General features: G+C 42.3%; 1 protein-coding gene across 5 annotated transcripts in view; it reads left to right on the top strand.

Moving 5' to 3' along the window:
* The window catches only part of arhgap35a (Rho GTPase activating protein 35a), a 54,422-nt gene that overhangs the window by 17,849 nt on the left and 23,539 nt on the right, over window positions 1-13,034 (top strand). The window contains exon 2 of one of the 5 annotated variants that reach the window (XM_077610796.1): window positions 10,970-11,062. The exons of 1 other annotated variant lie outside the window; for it this stretch is intronic. The gene's annotated coding sequence lies outside the window, so the exon portion shown is untranslated. Of the gene's footprint in view, window positions 1-2,179; window positions 2,470-8,199; window positions 9,874-10,969; window positions 11,063-11,095; window positions 11,649-13,034 lie in introns of those variants that run through there. 3 more of the 5 variants (XM_077610799.1, XM_077610798.1, XM_077610797.1) reach the window with 3 other exon arrangements.

Genomic DNA, 13,034 nt, shown 5'->3' with positions numbered 1-13,034 from the left:
GGCACATCTGGTTTTCCATATCTGGGGGATTTGCTACATTTAGTAACTCAAGTGTGCAGAGCCGAGGCCTTATGGGTGACGTATATGACGGCAAGGTTGCTTCTTTTGTCGAACCCATGTGCTATTGCCACCTCCTTTTAGCCGTATGAAAAGAACACATGCTGTCAGGAGTGCCCTTTTGGCCCTCCTGGGTTGCCGTCGACACGTACCGGCTGTAGCCAATCCAATGATTACTTCCAGTTCCTGTATTTAAGTAAGCGACGCGTCTTCACTCGTCGCCGGATCATACTCTACCATGGACTGTTGTTAGCAGTTGCTAGCGGTAGCTAGCGGTCGTTATGCTGCTGCCTCTCTGTTTGCCTCTGTCCGTGTGCACGCCGCATGCGGCCACGCTTGTTTGCACGTTTTGGTTGATGCATTAAAAGGACTCGTTATCACGCTAATGCCTCGTCCTCTCCTGCCTCCTGCATTTGGGTCCCGTCCTACATCCACGGTCGCGGCGCACAACGCGGCGCGACCGTAATTGATACCCCCGATCGCGCTGCGACGACCCAGCGACGCAGCGTGATCATAACACATGCTTAATGAAGTGCCAGAGTCTCCGCATTGCTGCTGTAGTGTCGCGATCCCATTTTTTTCCTCCTCCTCAGCCTTAGCATCATCTTTACTGTAACGCCTAACATGCCTGGTGCTTCTCCTTAGTTGTTGTTTGTCAGCCTGTCTCGTTCCAGCGGGTGTGATTTTCACAGATCATGGTTCCTTCCCCATGCTTAAAAAAAGTGTACTGCTATTGATGCGTTTCCTCATGCCAAGAATATGTGCGAAATTCTCTTCTGTCCATGCCAGCGTGTGTTTGCCTCTGTGGAAGCAGACTGGAATTGAGCCCAACCGCCAGTGTCGACGGCGTCGTCTCGTCATAGCGGACGGGGTACACGACCGCTGAGCAATATGGGAGGTAGACGTGTCGTGTTTTCCCAACAAATAAATTGAGGTGGCACACTCGAATGAAACGACTCGATAAGACGTCAGCCGTCTTTGCAAATTTCCGCCGTCCAATAAGTGATTCCCTTTCTGTCTCTTCTCGTTTTTCCCGTGTCCCCGAGACACTCCGGCGTACTTTGCATCCCCCCCCTCTGCCTTTCCATCCCACCCCCTTCTGGCAAATGCTCTGTTTGCCAGACGAACGGGGAGAACACACACGTCTACACATCCATTCACACAAAACCGAGAGGCAGAAATAAAGAAGGCCTTATCTCTCCTACCAGAGACACTTTGTTCACGCGATTGCATGCTGATGAATAATATATGCGCTCACACACACATACACACACACACACCACGAGTTGCACTCTTCGATCGCTGATGATGCTGACACGGGCCCCCTTATGTGGTCTTGTGTGTATTACTGTATGCGTGAGCGCTGCAGACTCTTGTCACTGTAGAAGGATGAGGACTCTCTAGGGAGACGCTGATGAATGGGAGTGTTGTCACCAGTCAGTTCCAGCTGCATTAATGCTGCATGCTCTGATATTTTTTATTTATTTTTGGATGGGAACAAGAATGGAATGGGAAATTGCCAAATAATTTTAAAAAATGAACACTGTTACATGTTAACGACACACTTTTTTTGTGACAACTCCCCGTTGATGGTGTACTTTCAAAACTGTCGTGGTTATGTTTGATGGATAGCACCATGTTTTTATCGTTCTATATATATGTTTGAGGTGGCTAGACTTTTTCGGATAGAGTTGTATCCTGAATTTTAAAAAACTCACGGATTCATAACCGCTAAAACTCAAGAAAAGTCCAAGCTAGAAAAGCTTTCTCTTTAATAGAGGGGCATCTGTCACTATATACTGTTTATTAATTATTCATGCATAATCCTACTGCAGCCCTAATATGCATTTATTTTATTATTATTTAATACGACGGTGTAGCATATCTGGAAAATTAATGACGGCGCTTAAAAACAAAAAGCATCCATACTTGACTAACATCTCAAATTTACTGTAAAAAAAACTTTTGTCCAAGATATTGATTTTATATTGTCCCAAAAAACCTACTTAAATCTCTTCGGTGCATTATTTGATGTTGAAATAAGGATTAAAAATGCTAGTGTTGACTTACATTTTCTTGATTTATCCAATTAATTGACGTTGGAATCGAGCTTGATAAGGAAGTGGATTTGCACTCTGTCGGCATTGACATTTGTATTTGACTTTTATATTCATCCTCTTATCAGCGATTCCTACACAATTTGCATATAGAATAATACAAGTGAAAGTCTTAATTTGAATCAAAATTGATTCATATTTTCGCCCTTTACTTATCACACTGCTATTTTTTTCCTCTCATATCCCAGGAAGGCTTTTCAGCTTTACCGTGTCATCCTCTGAATTAATCGAACAGGATCTTACCAAGCGGCCACAAACATACTCGGCACTTTGATCGGTTATTATTCTAAATTAAGTAAGTGTGAGACATAAACAACTCCAATATAAATGTTGCCTTCGCCTTTGGCCAAGATTTTAATCTATGGCAACTTTATATTCATATATTCATTCATCTAACAAAGCCACTTTTCCTTGTAAGAATCGGTGGGATTAAACCCGAAATCTCACAACTGTAAGGCAGACATGCTAACCACTCTTCCACCGCGACGCCAACTTTATATTGTCTACCTTAAAACGGAGCGTTTATTGTTCCGTTTTGTGAGTTCTTAGTTCCTTTTTTGAAAATTATACACTCGCGTAGAAAACTAGAAGACAAACTACAGCTTCGCAGATGTCATTTACTTTTTGCTGAGTTGATTTTTACAGTCTGTTAACGTTCCTGTTGGGACATTGTTTTGACATTTAAATCCTATGAAGCAATGCTGATTTTTCAGAAGCATTTTCTTCGTTATTAGCATCAAGCTAATGGCTTTTGCGGGGGAAAAGTACATTCTGGGTGTACGCTATTTTCTTTGTTGTTGTTTAGTTTTATAGTCAACGTCAACTGGAATGTAATGCATGGATACGTTTTGATCAGGGAATGCCGTAGCCTGAGGTTTTTTTTGTGTGTTTTTGTGGTTTGACCTAAATCCAATCCTCTGGAAATGAGGTCAGAGTGCCCGATTGTCATGGAGGTGATCGGATCAGGACATCTGCACCTGGGACCGTTGCCCAAACATTGCATGACGACCGATCCACGGTGTAGCAGACATCTGATAGAAAGTCCCACGCAGGACAAGTAGGATTTGAGAATAAATGGCTGTTTAGTTGTGTCCATAACACGCAAAACTGCACCTGTGCACTTGCCTCGTGCTTTAGTTTGATGCATGTGCTTTGTTCATTTAGCGAATTGTCTGCCGTAGTAGTTAGCTGGGGGTGTCTCCTGCGGGCTTTTCGGTGTGTGAACAATGTGTCGTGGGGGGGGATGCTGTCACAGCAGTCGCTAAATTTGCCAACAGAGACATTTGGGATTGGGATTGTGCATTAATTCAATCCAGCAGTGTGGCGTTACATTTGTCGCGTATCTGATATTGCAAATCCCCGTAGCTCAGTGCTGGGTTTTTTTGTCCTCTCTCGGCTGTTTTTAAGAGGAATATTGGCCCCACTGGCTTATCTTCTACAAGACGAGAATAGCGTTATCGTACTTTAGAGATGCAGAAGTTGTCTTCCTTTGACTGTGTAGCGCTAGCATGTGGACATCTTGCATAATTCTTATTTTAATGTTATAATGGTCAGTTGGTATGGTTCAGTAGCAGTCTTGATACGTCAACACAATTGCCTTTTTCTCATGGACATAAAGGCTATGAGCAGTACATAAGATCTAGTATATCAGACAAGTGTTACTTATTCAACTGTTTGTATGGTTTTGCTAAGCAGGTGTACATGTTTATTTACAAATGCACTTTGGGGCATTTGAGACATTTGGATTTGATGGCAGCGGATCTGAAAATTCTGCAACTTTGACCAAATCTTGTCAGACATCTTAGCTTTTCAGGAAGCCAAACCACTCTACAGGGGTCCGCAATTTCCAACGGCACTTATGACATATGAGACCTGAGTTTTTCTAAGTATTTATCCATGCGTCAGCCCGTGGCAAAACCATTAATATTAGCTTCAAATTCCTATTTGCCCTCCGGCAAGATGTTTTTCTGTGGCCAAATGCGTTTTAGTTTGACTGTTTTTATTTGGGGAAAAACCCCAAACGACTTTATTTTATATAATGAGCAGTCTCCATTAAGTCCACTGTTGAGTTCTACAATTCAGTCGCAATGACTGATTAAGCGTCCATAGCAGCTCACGTTTTGAATTTCGATGACAAGGCCAAGATGTTCATTTAAAAGCTCACTAGTTCATTTTGACACGGATTTATCACTCTAATTACAGCGAGGTCAAACACGAACATACCCCTGACGAGCCGTCACCGCCACGTGCGTCTGCCGTGATCTAAATGGGAATCTGACTGGAGGTTAGCGTCTCGGTGTGCAGAGTAGCCCGGCAAACGCAACACCTGACAGGCCAATGAATGCGGACGTAAATGGATGGGATTTAATACGCGGCGCCGAGGGAGCGAACGGAACAATGTTTACCACTGTGGTCAGGGCTCAATCGTGTTTAGATTGGTCTCGCCATTCCGCACAGGACCATTTGTCTTCTAATTGCCGTGATTTAATTAGACGCTTTCGTTATCAAGCCATTGTGCCAAGAGTTTGATTTAGCTTCCGTCTCGGATTGTTCCGAGTCAGCCGAGAGCCGCACTTGAGAATCCAAACATGGAAGTGGCTTGTGGGCCCAAAGCCAGATTGGGTCCACTCTCTTAGTGCCATTCCTTTGCAAGCGTGTGATGAATGCCCACGTATGTTTAGTTCCTTCATTAAAAAGCTGTAAAACACTTGTGCTCGATGATGGGCGGATGGTGCAGCTTTAATTGCTCCTCCAAAATGGCTTGATTTGACGGCTGCGTCCAGGGCTATTATTTCAGTCATGATAAAGTATGTAATCCTAAAAACAAAATATTTTTGGTCATCCACGTCTGCAGATTGGGGTTTTGGTATTCTAGCGGGGTCTTTACAGGACAGAACGGTCCAGTGAATTTTCTTCCATCGCCTCAGTCGGAGTGGCTTTTCCAAATAAGCCTACTCAAAGTCATTTGGTCGCTCTGCCATTTGAGGTTATTCCTTCTCAGCTCCCACATACGGTCGACTTAATAACTGACTCACCCTTCCACTATCCCTATCTGCCCTCCCAATAGACTACGGAGCGAGGAAAAAGGTGAATGCGATAGAGGAAGTAAACAGAATACCAAAGTCCTGCGATGTGTGACCAGTGGAGTACAGGCAAAAATCATCCCTTGTCTACATGGAATAATCACACTAATGACCTGAGTCTATTCATTAATAGACAGAGCTGTACCTTTTTGCTACATGAGGGATGTGAAACACTTTGTGCCCGTGAAAGCTTCCCATGCCTTTGGGATAAAAGATTAGAGGGGTTTGAGGATGTTGTGTGTTTGGGGAGCGTTAATGGAGGTGCCCTCCACACTTAAAGGCTCGCTACTCGTAATACATCGTTGTCAGAGTCCACATCATGTTGTCAATGCCTTGTTTTCGCAGAGTGGTTTTTATAGCCAAAGACGAAATTGTCATACTCTAAGTTAAAGGGAAAGTAATAATTGATTATTCTTAATTGCGTTCGTTTTTCACCCATTCATGGCTCGACAACTACAGAACAGACAGTGCCTTAACATTAGTTTATCACTGTGAAAACCTATTGACAAAAAGTATTGTTTAATAGTCACCAGTTTCTGTGTTTTCAATCAAATCTTAAGCTTTTATTAGTCAAAATATGGGCTGAGTAATGATTGAAAGCATACGGGATACTAACATATTTTGATATGAATGTCAAAGTCAATAAGGATTTTTATGTCTACATGTTTTTGCTTAAGGGATATTGCACTTATGGTTCTATCACACTTGAAATAACCCCGCGTTAATACGAGTTGATGGTAAATGGAGTGTACTTAGTATATGTCGTGTATTTACCATCCCCAAAGCTCTTTACGTCAGCACCATTTCTACTACACATTGTAGATGTCTCATTTCAATTTCACTTGCGGATCATAGAAAATCCAAAAAAGTGAGCAAACGGCAGCCAATAACAGAAGACAATCTATTTTCTGCTTTCCCATTTCGTTTTTCAAAATCAAGTGCTTATTTCCTACTTGTTGAGGCTTGTCAGGAAGACAATCGTAAAAAGTGGATGTGAGTGGATGGTGAAGTAGCCGTGCCAGTGTACCATTAGCCAACCGCAAGTGCTCAGCACTCAGCAGAAACGGCCAGCGTTAACCTTCTCATCCCTTTGCCGCCTCTCATCTCACATCCTTCTCAGCCCTTTTCAACTCACTTTGCCGGAGAGTCATTTTGATCCTTTATGTTGGTTTTGGTCTCACAACCTCACCAGACTTTCTCCCATAACATAGTCATTATTTTCTTTCGCGTAGTTTCTCACTCGGATGGCTAAATGGGTTCAGGTGTTTATCGTTTCTCAGATTTTTTTGCCCCACCGTAACAAAAGAATCCAATCTTTTTTTTTGCTGTTTACAAATGTTGCATTAATTCAAAAGATATCTGTTTTCATCTCATCGCAATTTGTGCCTCTTTGTCTGACAAAGTGGTCTTCTGAAACGTGTCCAATTTCACAAACAAAAGTGACATTAATTGCCTAGGTAAAAAAAATAGCTTGACAATATGAAAAATTCTTTTATTTTTGTAACGGATGAACAATTCTCTCTTGAAATGTTTTGATTATTTTGTGTTGAGATGCCACCACATTACTGATGATATATTGATTTTTACCCAGCAAACGACTTGAAAAAAAACAGCGCTAGACATTTAATCCCCTTTGACTGGGAATTACAACTTTTTTTTGTTATGGTATGAACAATTCTCTAAATATTTTCATGTTGATTTCGTGTTTACATGCCCACCACGTTACTGAAGACATGGATTTTTCACCAGCAAATTATTTTTGACTAGACATCCAAATAAGTGCCCTGTAAAGAGTTAGTTCAAACCTATAGAAATCACCATTTGCCATCCTAAAGGCGCTTCATGCATTATACTTTTTGCCCAATTTTCAGCTTTGATTAGGACTGTTCTCAGTGAGTACTAGTTTTTATTTGCACATCTTGGAAAGTAGTTTGCATTGTATTGTCTCAAAGTTGCTTTTTCTGCTACATTAGCCCTTTTCGGAGCAACGAGATTTGGTGCATCGAGTAGAAACGTTACCTATTGGGCTGTGTTTCATTTTGTGCTCTTGCCAGGTTTTTGTTCGAATCTTGGTACTTGAACCCGCCCCAGTCCCAATCGTCCTCTTTGCATAAGAAACATGAAAAGACCCAGGCTCTGGGTAAGTGTGGTTTTTCCCCGCCACTAAAGAAATAATCTTCAGAATACACATTCTCAGAAATAGGTTTACGCTATCTTTTAGTCCCCTTGAGGCTGACCCGTGTTCTCCATTTCTCTTTCTCCTCATTTAATTGGACTCGGCGAGGCTCTGCAGTGCATGACAATTACTCATGGTGGTGAAAGGGGGTGGTCTTAAAAATCGGAATTTATTTCAACTTTGGCTATTTAAGCAGACTGCAGACATTTGGTGTGACTTGTTGAAGGTACAGCATCTACGTGCAAACATATGGCGCACTTTTAGTGTGTTATGTGTGTGTGTGAGGACCATCTGCCACTTAAGAGTTTGCGTGCCTGTGTGTGAACGCAACATCTTGTTGTAAGCGACGTAGAACACAATTTTGGGTAAAACTGCAGATACCAAGCATGAAAAGGCTTGCTATATATTTATTTGAGTGAGTGTTTTAAAAAGACTAACTAATTAATTTTCACACTGGGAGCAAAATCAATGCGACTCAGTTATTCGGCTGACAAGCTTTTACAAAGCCTTTTATTTCAGTACCTTGATGGCAAAAAAATTGCTTTGCAGTTTGATTTGGGGGTGGTACAGACTGCTTTTTGATGGATGTGGAATCCAAATTTTACTCTGTTTTGTTCCTGAAGTTCAGTAAGTTGAAGCTCCTAATCTTTTGAGGTTAAGAAAAAAACAAACCATTTCAATGACCAGTATCAAAACCGTATTTTCCACCCTATAGGGCTTTTAGTTGCACTTTATAGTGCGGAATATACGGTACATGCAATTTGTCGCTTGTACTTTAGCGGTGTGGAAAGAAGCCAACGATCGGTAATCGGAAACTAGATCTGTGCCATTTTCTGTATGTTGAAGCTTCAAATTCCTCAGAACTCGTTTAGGAAGGTTTCAGTCAAATGTTTTCAACGTTAATCTGTTTTTACGCTCTGATTTTATACCCATGTTTATGTTGTGGAGGGATTTCGTTTGGACTTTGATACCATTTCCTCCAATGTAAAATCGGTCGATATGTATTGCACAACAGGCGTTTGCATTTTCCTTTTTGCTCTTCCTGGCTTTCGGAGCACATTCCAAAAAAGCCCCCCTTGTCATTTTCGGTCAGTTCCTGAAACATTAGTCCATTAAGGCGTCCAAAGTCAGAGGCACTTGTCATAACACATTAGGTCATGCACCTAACAGACAAATAAATGTATTCAAAACAAAGTGCAAAAACTTCCCTAAATGACAACCAGATGCATGCAATGAAAGGAGATACATATAAGGGGGCTTTCCCTGCTTCTGTGAGACCGTCAACCCGATAACAGTCGGACTTGGCTGCTCATTCATGCGAAGTCTTTCAATCTCCCTCAACCAAGTAGTTGTCATACCAAAGTACATGACATGTCCGTTTGCGTTTAGCGTCTCCTGCCAGTCTTTTAACTTGACATGTATTTGCATACGTGTTTGTTGCCGTTAGAGCTGTTTCCATGCGCTAGCCCCAGGTGACAACATAGCTAACGAATGCGTGTCCTCTTCTTGAGGAGAAACGTTTCGCTCAAACATGAAATCTCGTAAGCAGACATTCTATCGGCCGCTGTTGTAAGACTGAATGCGAAATGTAAGCGCCAAAGGTCGTGCTTGAGAAACTGCTCTTATACCTTTTGCGTTATATCAAATTTATGATGTGTCGCTGAGCAAAGACTTTGTGTGTGTGTGAGCACCAGCCCATAAAAGCCCGCAAATCCATCCCCGTTTGGCATGGTGGTAAAGGAATATTGTACCTTGCACAGTAAGTAAATGAAGCTTGCGCTTGTAAACTTTGACGCAAAGTCAATTCTGGTGAATGACGGCTCCAAACTTTTGTTCCAAAGTTGTTGAAGTTGTCTCCGAACCACTCGTGTCCCATAACTCGTGCTCTGGTGTCGTCCACTCGGAGAGAAATGGTCTCCACGTTAAAGGAGACACCACGCTGTCGCTCCTTCTCGATGAATGTGCGACACTGGGAGGATTTATAAGACAGTAGTTTGAACTTCCTGCTGTCACAGTCAGCGGCGCATTATATTTAGAGGTCCTATCGGTAAGACCTTCTGCTGCAGTTGGAAAGGTTAAACCGCCGTTACATCCACTTTTCCGACTCTCTCATCCGAACGCTTGTCCAAATTAGGGTTTTGATTCTTTCAAGAACCCATATTTCTTTGGACTGTGAGTCTGGGTTGCCTCTCCCTTCTTCATTTGTATCCTGCATTCTTACTTGTTGAGTGTGTTTGTTTACAGTCTTTGTCCTGCTTAGCCTTCTTATACCCTCATCTGGCATCCTTCCGCCTTCTGTCCATCTGTCTGACACTCTCTTCGGGAGGTGTGTTGGGCCTGATGTGCTATAGCCACTGTGCCAGGCTGGCGCAGGAAGAGTAGTAGTACCCAAAACCCAGAAATGTCTATGTACATTCTCGAAAATGGCGCAGTAATAAAGGTGGGTTTATGTGCCAGATATTCATATGTGCAGTGCGGTATATCAGACTTGAAGGGATTTGCTACTGTATCCTGCGAGATGTTGTATTGCCATGAGATCAGATCGCATCAATGAATGGAACGCGCCGTTTGCGGAGATGCAGCAAGTCTATAATCCTTCTCAGAACTCTTCTGGATTACACCGTGATACTCGTTCCCCGTCTCTGTTTTTATGTCTGCTTACAGATGTGCTTTTTCTTGTCTGTTACATGTAAGGAATGCGCTCGTCAGCTACACCATGCAGAATAGCGTGGAGAATTCTACTAGGGGAAAAAAAGCTTTAAACATTGATAAGAAAACCACAAAAGAAACTCGTGAGCACACCCTGTTGACATTAGGGATGCCAGAAGCTATTATTTTTATAGGGAATCAATTGACTTATTTTTAAAGACAAGATCATGTAAATATTTTCGCCTACGTGGCCCAAAATGGGATGTCCACCTATTTGAAGGAGTGCTATGTGTCATTCTTTTATAACATTTGAAAATGCGAGCGCATGACAACTCGGAAATTCAAGGAATGTCCGACCCACGGCTTCTATCTCCCGCCCTCAACCTCCAGTTTCTTATTAATGGACGACACTTCCCCTGAGACACCGCTCTGAATGGGGAGGAAGAGTGTGAGAGAGAGAGAGAGAGAGAGCATGATGACCAGAGAGACAATCCTGACAGATGGGGGTGGGAAATCTATAAAATGAGGAGGGTTGATCGCACTCGAGTAGAAAAACAATAAGGGCGGAAGGAAGCGCTTGTATTCTTGCATCATGCAAGTGTAAGAGAGGGAAAACATGTTCACAACAAATGGAAGAAGAAAAAACACGCGAGAGAACTGCTATTCTCTCAATGTTGCCTTTCTGCCACTGTCATTGTCATTCCCGTCACGCTGCTTCATGACTGTTTCATGACCTTCTCAATTCCCAAACCTCCTGAGTGAATAACTGTTCACAAGCAGAAGGCTGGCGAAGCAATCTGGAAACCGTGATTCTTCATTGGGTGCTTTTCATTACAAAATAGATGCCAATCAACCTTAAAAACAATCAAATGCTTTTGCCGTTACAGAAAGGATTTACTTCAAGGAGTAGCCCAGGGATATCTGGAGAATGAATCATTAATATCGCCAGTGCTATTGACACGCTACGTTCCGCCTCAGCGGTGAGCATTCATTAGATTCCCAGAAAAGTTGTCTTGAATTAGTTTCTCCTTGTTGTTGCTGTTGCTTTGTACAAAGATGCTTCAATCTCTGGCCTTCCTGACTCTTATTAGCGGCGTAATGAGAGGAATGCGGCTACCCCGTGAAGGCGCGTACTTGGGCAAATATTTCTCCTTCTGGACAGTGAACACAGCCTGTTCTTTCCTCGCTAGCTTTTGTAGCACATGGTTTTGTGAAGCTCACGCACTGATGCACCACTACCGTTGGTTCGGCCTATCTTTCTCGCCATCTCTTGTCCTCCAGATGGGCAGTGACCTAGAATAGGCTCTTGTTACTTGTCTCTTTTAACCCTTTTAAATAATTGGAAAAAGAAAGTGCCACAGGAAGAGAACATTTTGGAGGGGGGGCGGAAAAACGGATTCGACATCACTAATGCCACTTCTCTATCCTGTGTTATACTTTGAAGGTAGTCAGCTGAGTGAAGGTACTTTGAGACTGGTGAAAACACTTGTAAACAACTTCCAATTATGCTTTGCTCTTAACGGAGCATTTGCCAAGCCAGCCGTGCGCTCGCGTCAAGAATGTGCGGTGAGCGTCTGCGTAATAAAGTATGACTTGAATTATCCTGCCATTTTCATTTTTATAACTTGCGGTTTTCTCAAGAAGGGCCTCGGGTTTATTTTTACACCTTTTTCCAGAAGTTAAATGGCTTTCAAATTCTCAATTATTTACTCTAGTATATCCACGAAACAACTTATTCTCTTATGCTAGTACAATACTATAATTTAGTACAAAGCTACTAAAACAATGTAAATGCTTGCAATTGGATTTGACCAGAAATATGCTTTTACTGCATTTCAATTAAGAGCATGTTGTTGTCGCGCATAGCAACAAACTGGAAAAACAGAAACATTTTTTTTTAAATATTTTGCACACAGATTTAGGTAGGGATGGTACTTGGAAGGAGAATGAATGTCTTTTTCGCATCATTTCAGGAGGAGGAATCAATCCAATCCAATCCCAAATCCCCCATTTTTATCAGTATTCCGTTTAAAGCCTAGCCCCTTAGTCTTAAATTGTCATGCTTTCCTCATCCCTGCTTTACCACCACACCCTGCCCCTTCTTTCCTGAGGGGATTCCAGTGTGGAGCTCACATGGCTCGGGCCACTGACCTCTATCCCCTTCCCCTCTCAACCATTCTTCTCCATACCCCCATTCTCTCTGTGTGCGCTAACTTCCTAACCTCGACCTCCTCCCTCCCCCAAAGAGAAGCTTCCATTCCTTCCTGCTCTTCTTCCACCTCATCCTCTCTCGGCTTACCCGTTTTTAAGATGAAGAAAAATGGACCAGCACATGCTTTAACTTATCTCGGTCTCTCAACACTCTGCCCTGACACTGCGGTATGTGTCTGGACGTGTGTGCCAGACTCAATCTCAATCGACCAATGAACTAATCTCTAAAATTAGTTCCGTTCGGGCATAGGTGTCTTAAAAGTCAAGCTAAGCCAAAGCAAGTGTTCTCTCAGCGAAAACCTTTGGAAATGCACATTTGTGTAGTTTTACTGCCACTTCTGTCAGTTTGTCTTAATCATTGAAGTCTGTCTCACAAGGCGTTTATTTACACCCTATCTGATGTCAGATATCACAAAACAATAAAACTGCACTTTGAGTTGACTTCGGTTTTGAAAAATGAAACAACGTACGCTCAGATCTAAGTCTTAACTATTCGTCAGTTCTCAGGAATTCCAGAAGTCACCAAGTCGATTATATTGTAAACATTGATCTGTGAATTATTACAAAAGGACATCAACTGATTTATCTTTTTGTCCACATGCCGCTACATGTTTGCTAAAGCCAATATATAGGTCAGTTGTCTAATACAGCGTTAAAGTAGGACGTCTCCCTGTCTATTTGTCACCCCATTCAGTTTTTGTAAGTGTGCCATAAAAGTTCTTTTGTTTAAGATTTCTCAAC

The sequence above is a fragment of the Stigmatopora argus genome, chromosome 10 (assembly GCF_051989625.1).
Source record: "Stigmatopora argus isolate UIUO_Sarg chromosome 10, RoL_Sarg_1.0, whole genome shotgun sequence".
Taxonomy (NCBI): Eukaryota; Metazoa; Chordata; class Actinopteri; order Syngnathiformes; family Syngnathidae; genus Stigmatopora; species Stigmatopora argus.
This window is presented reverse-complemented; position numbering and strand designations above follow the sequence as displayed.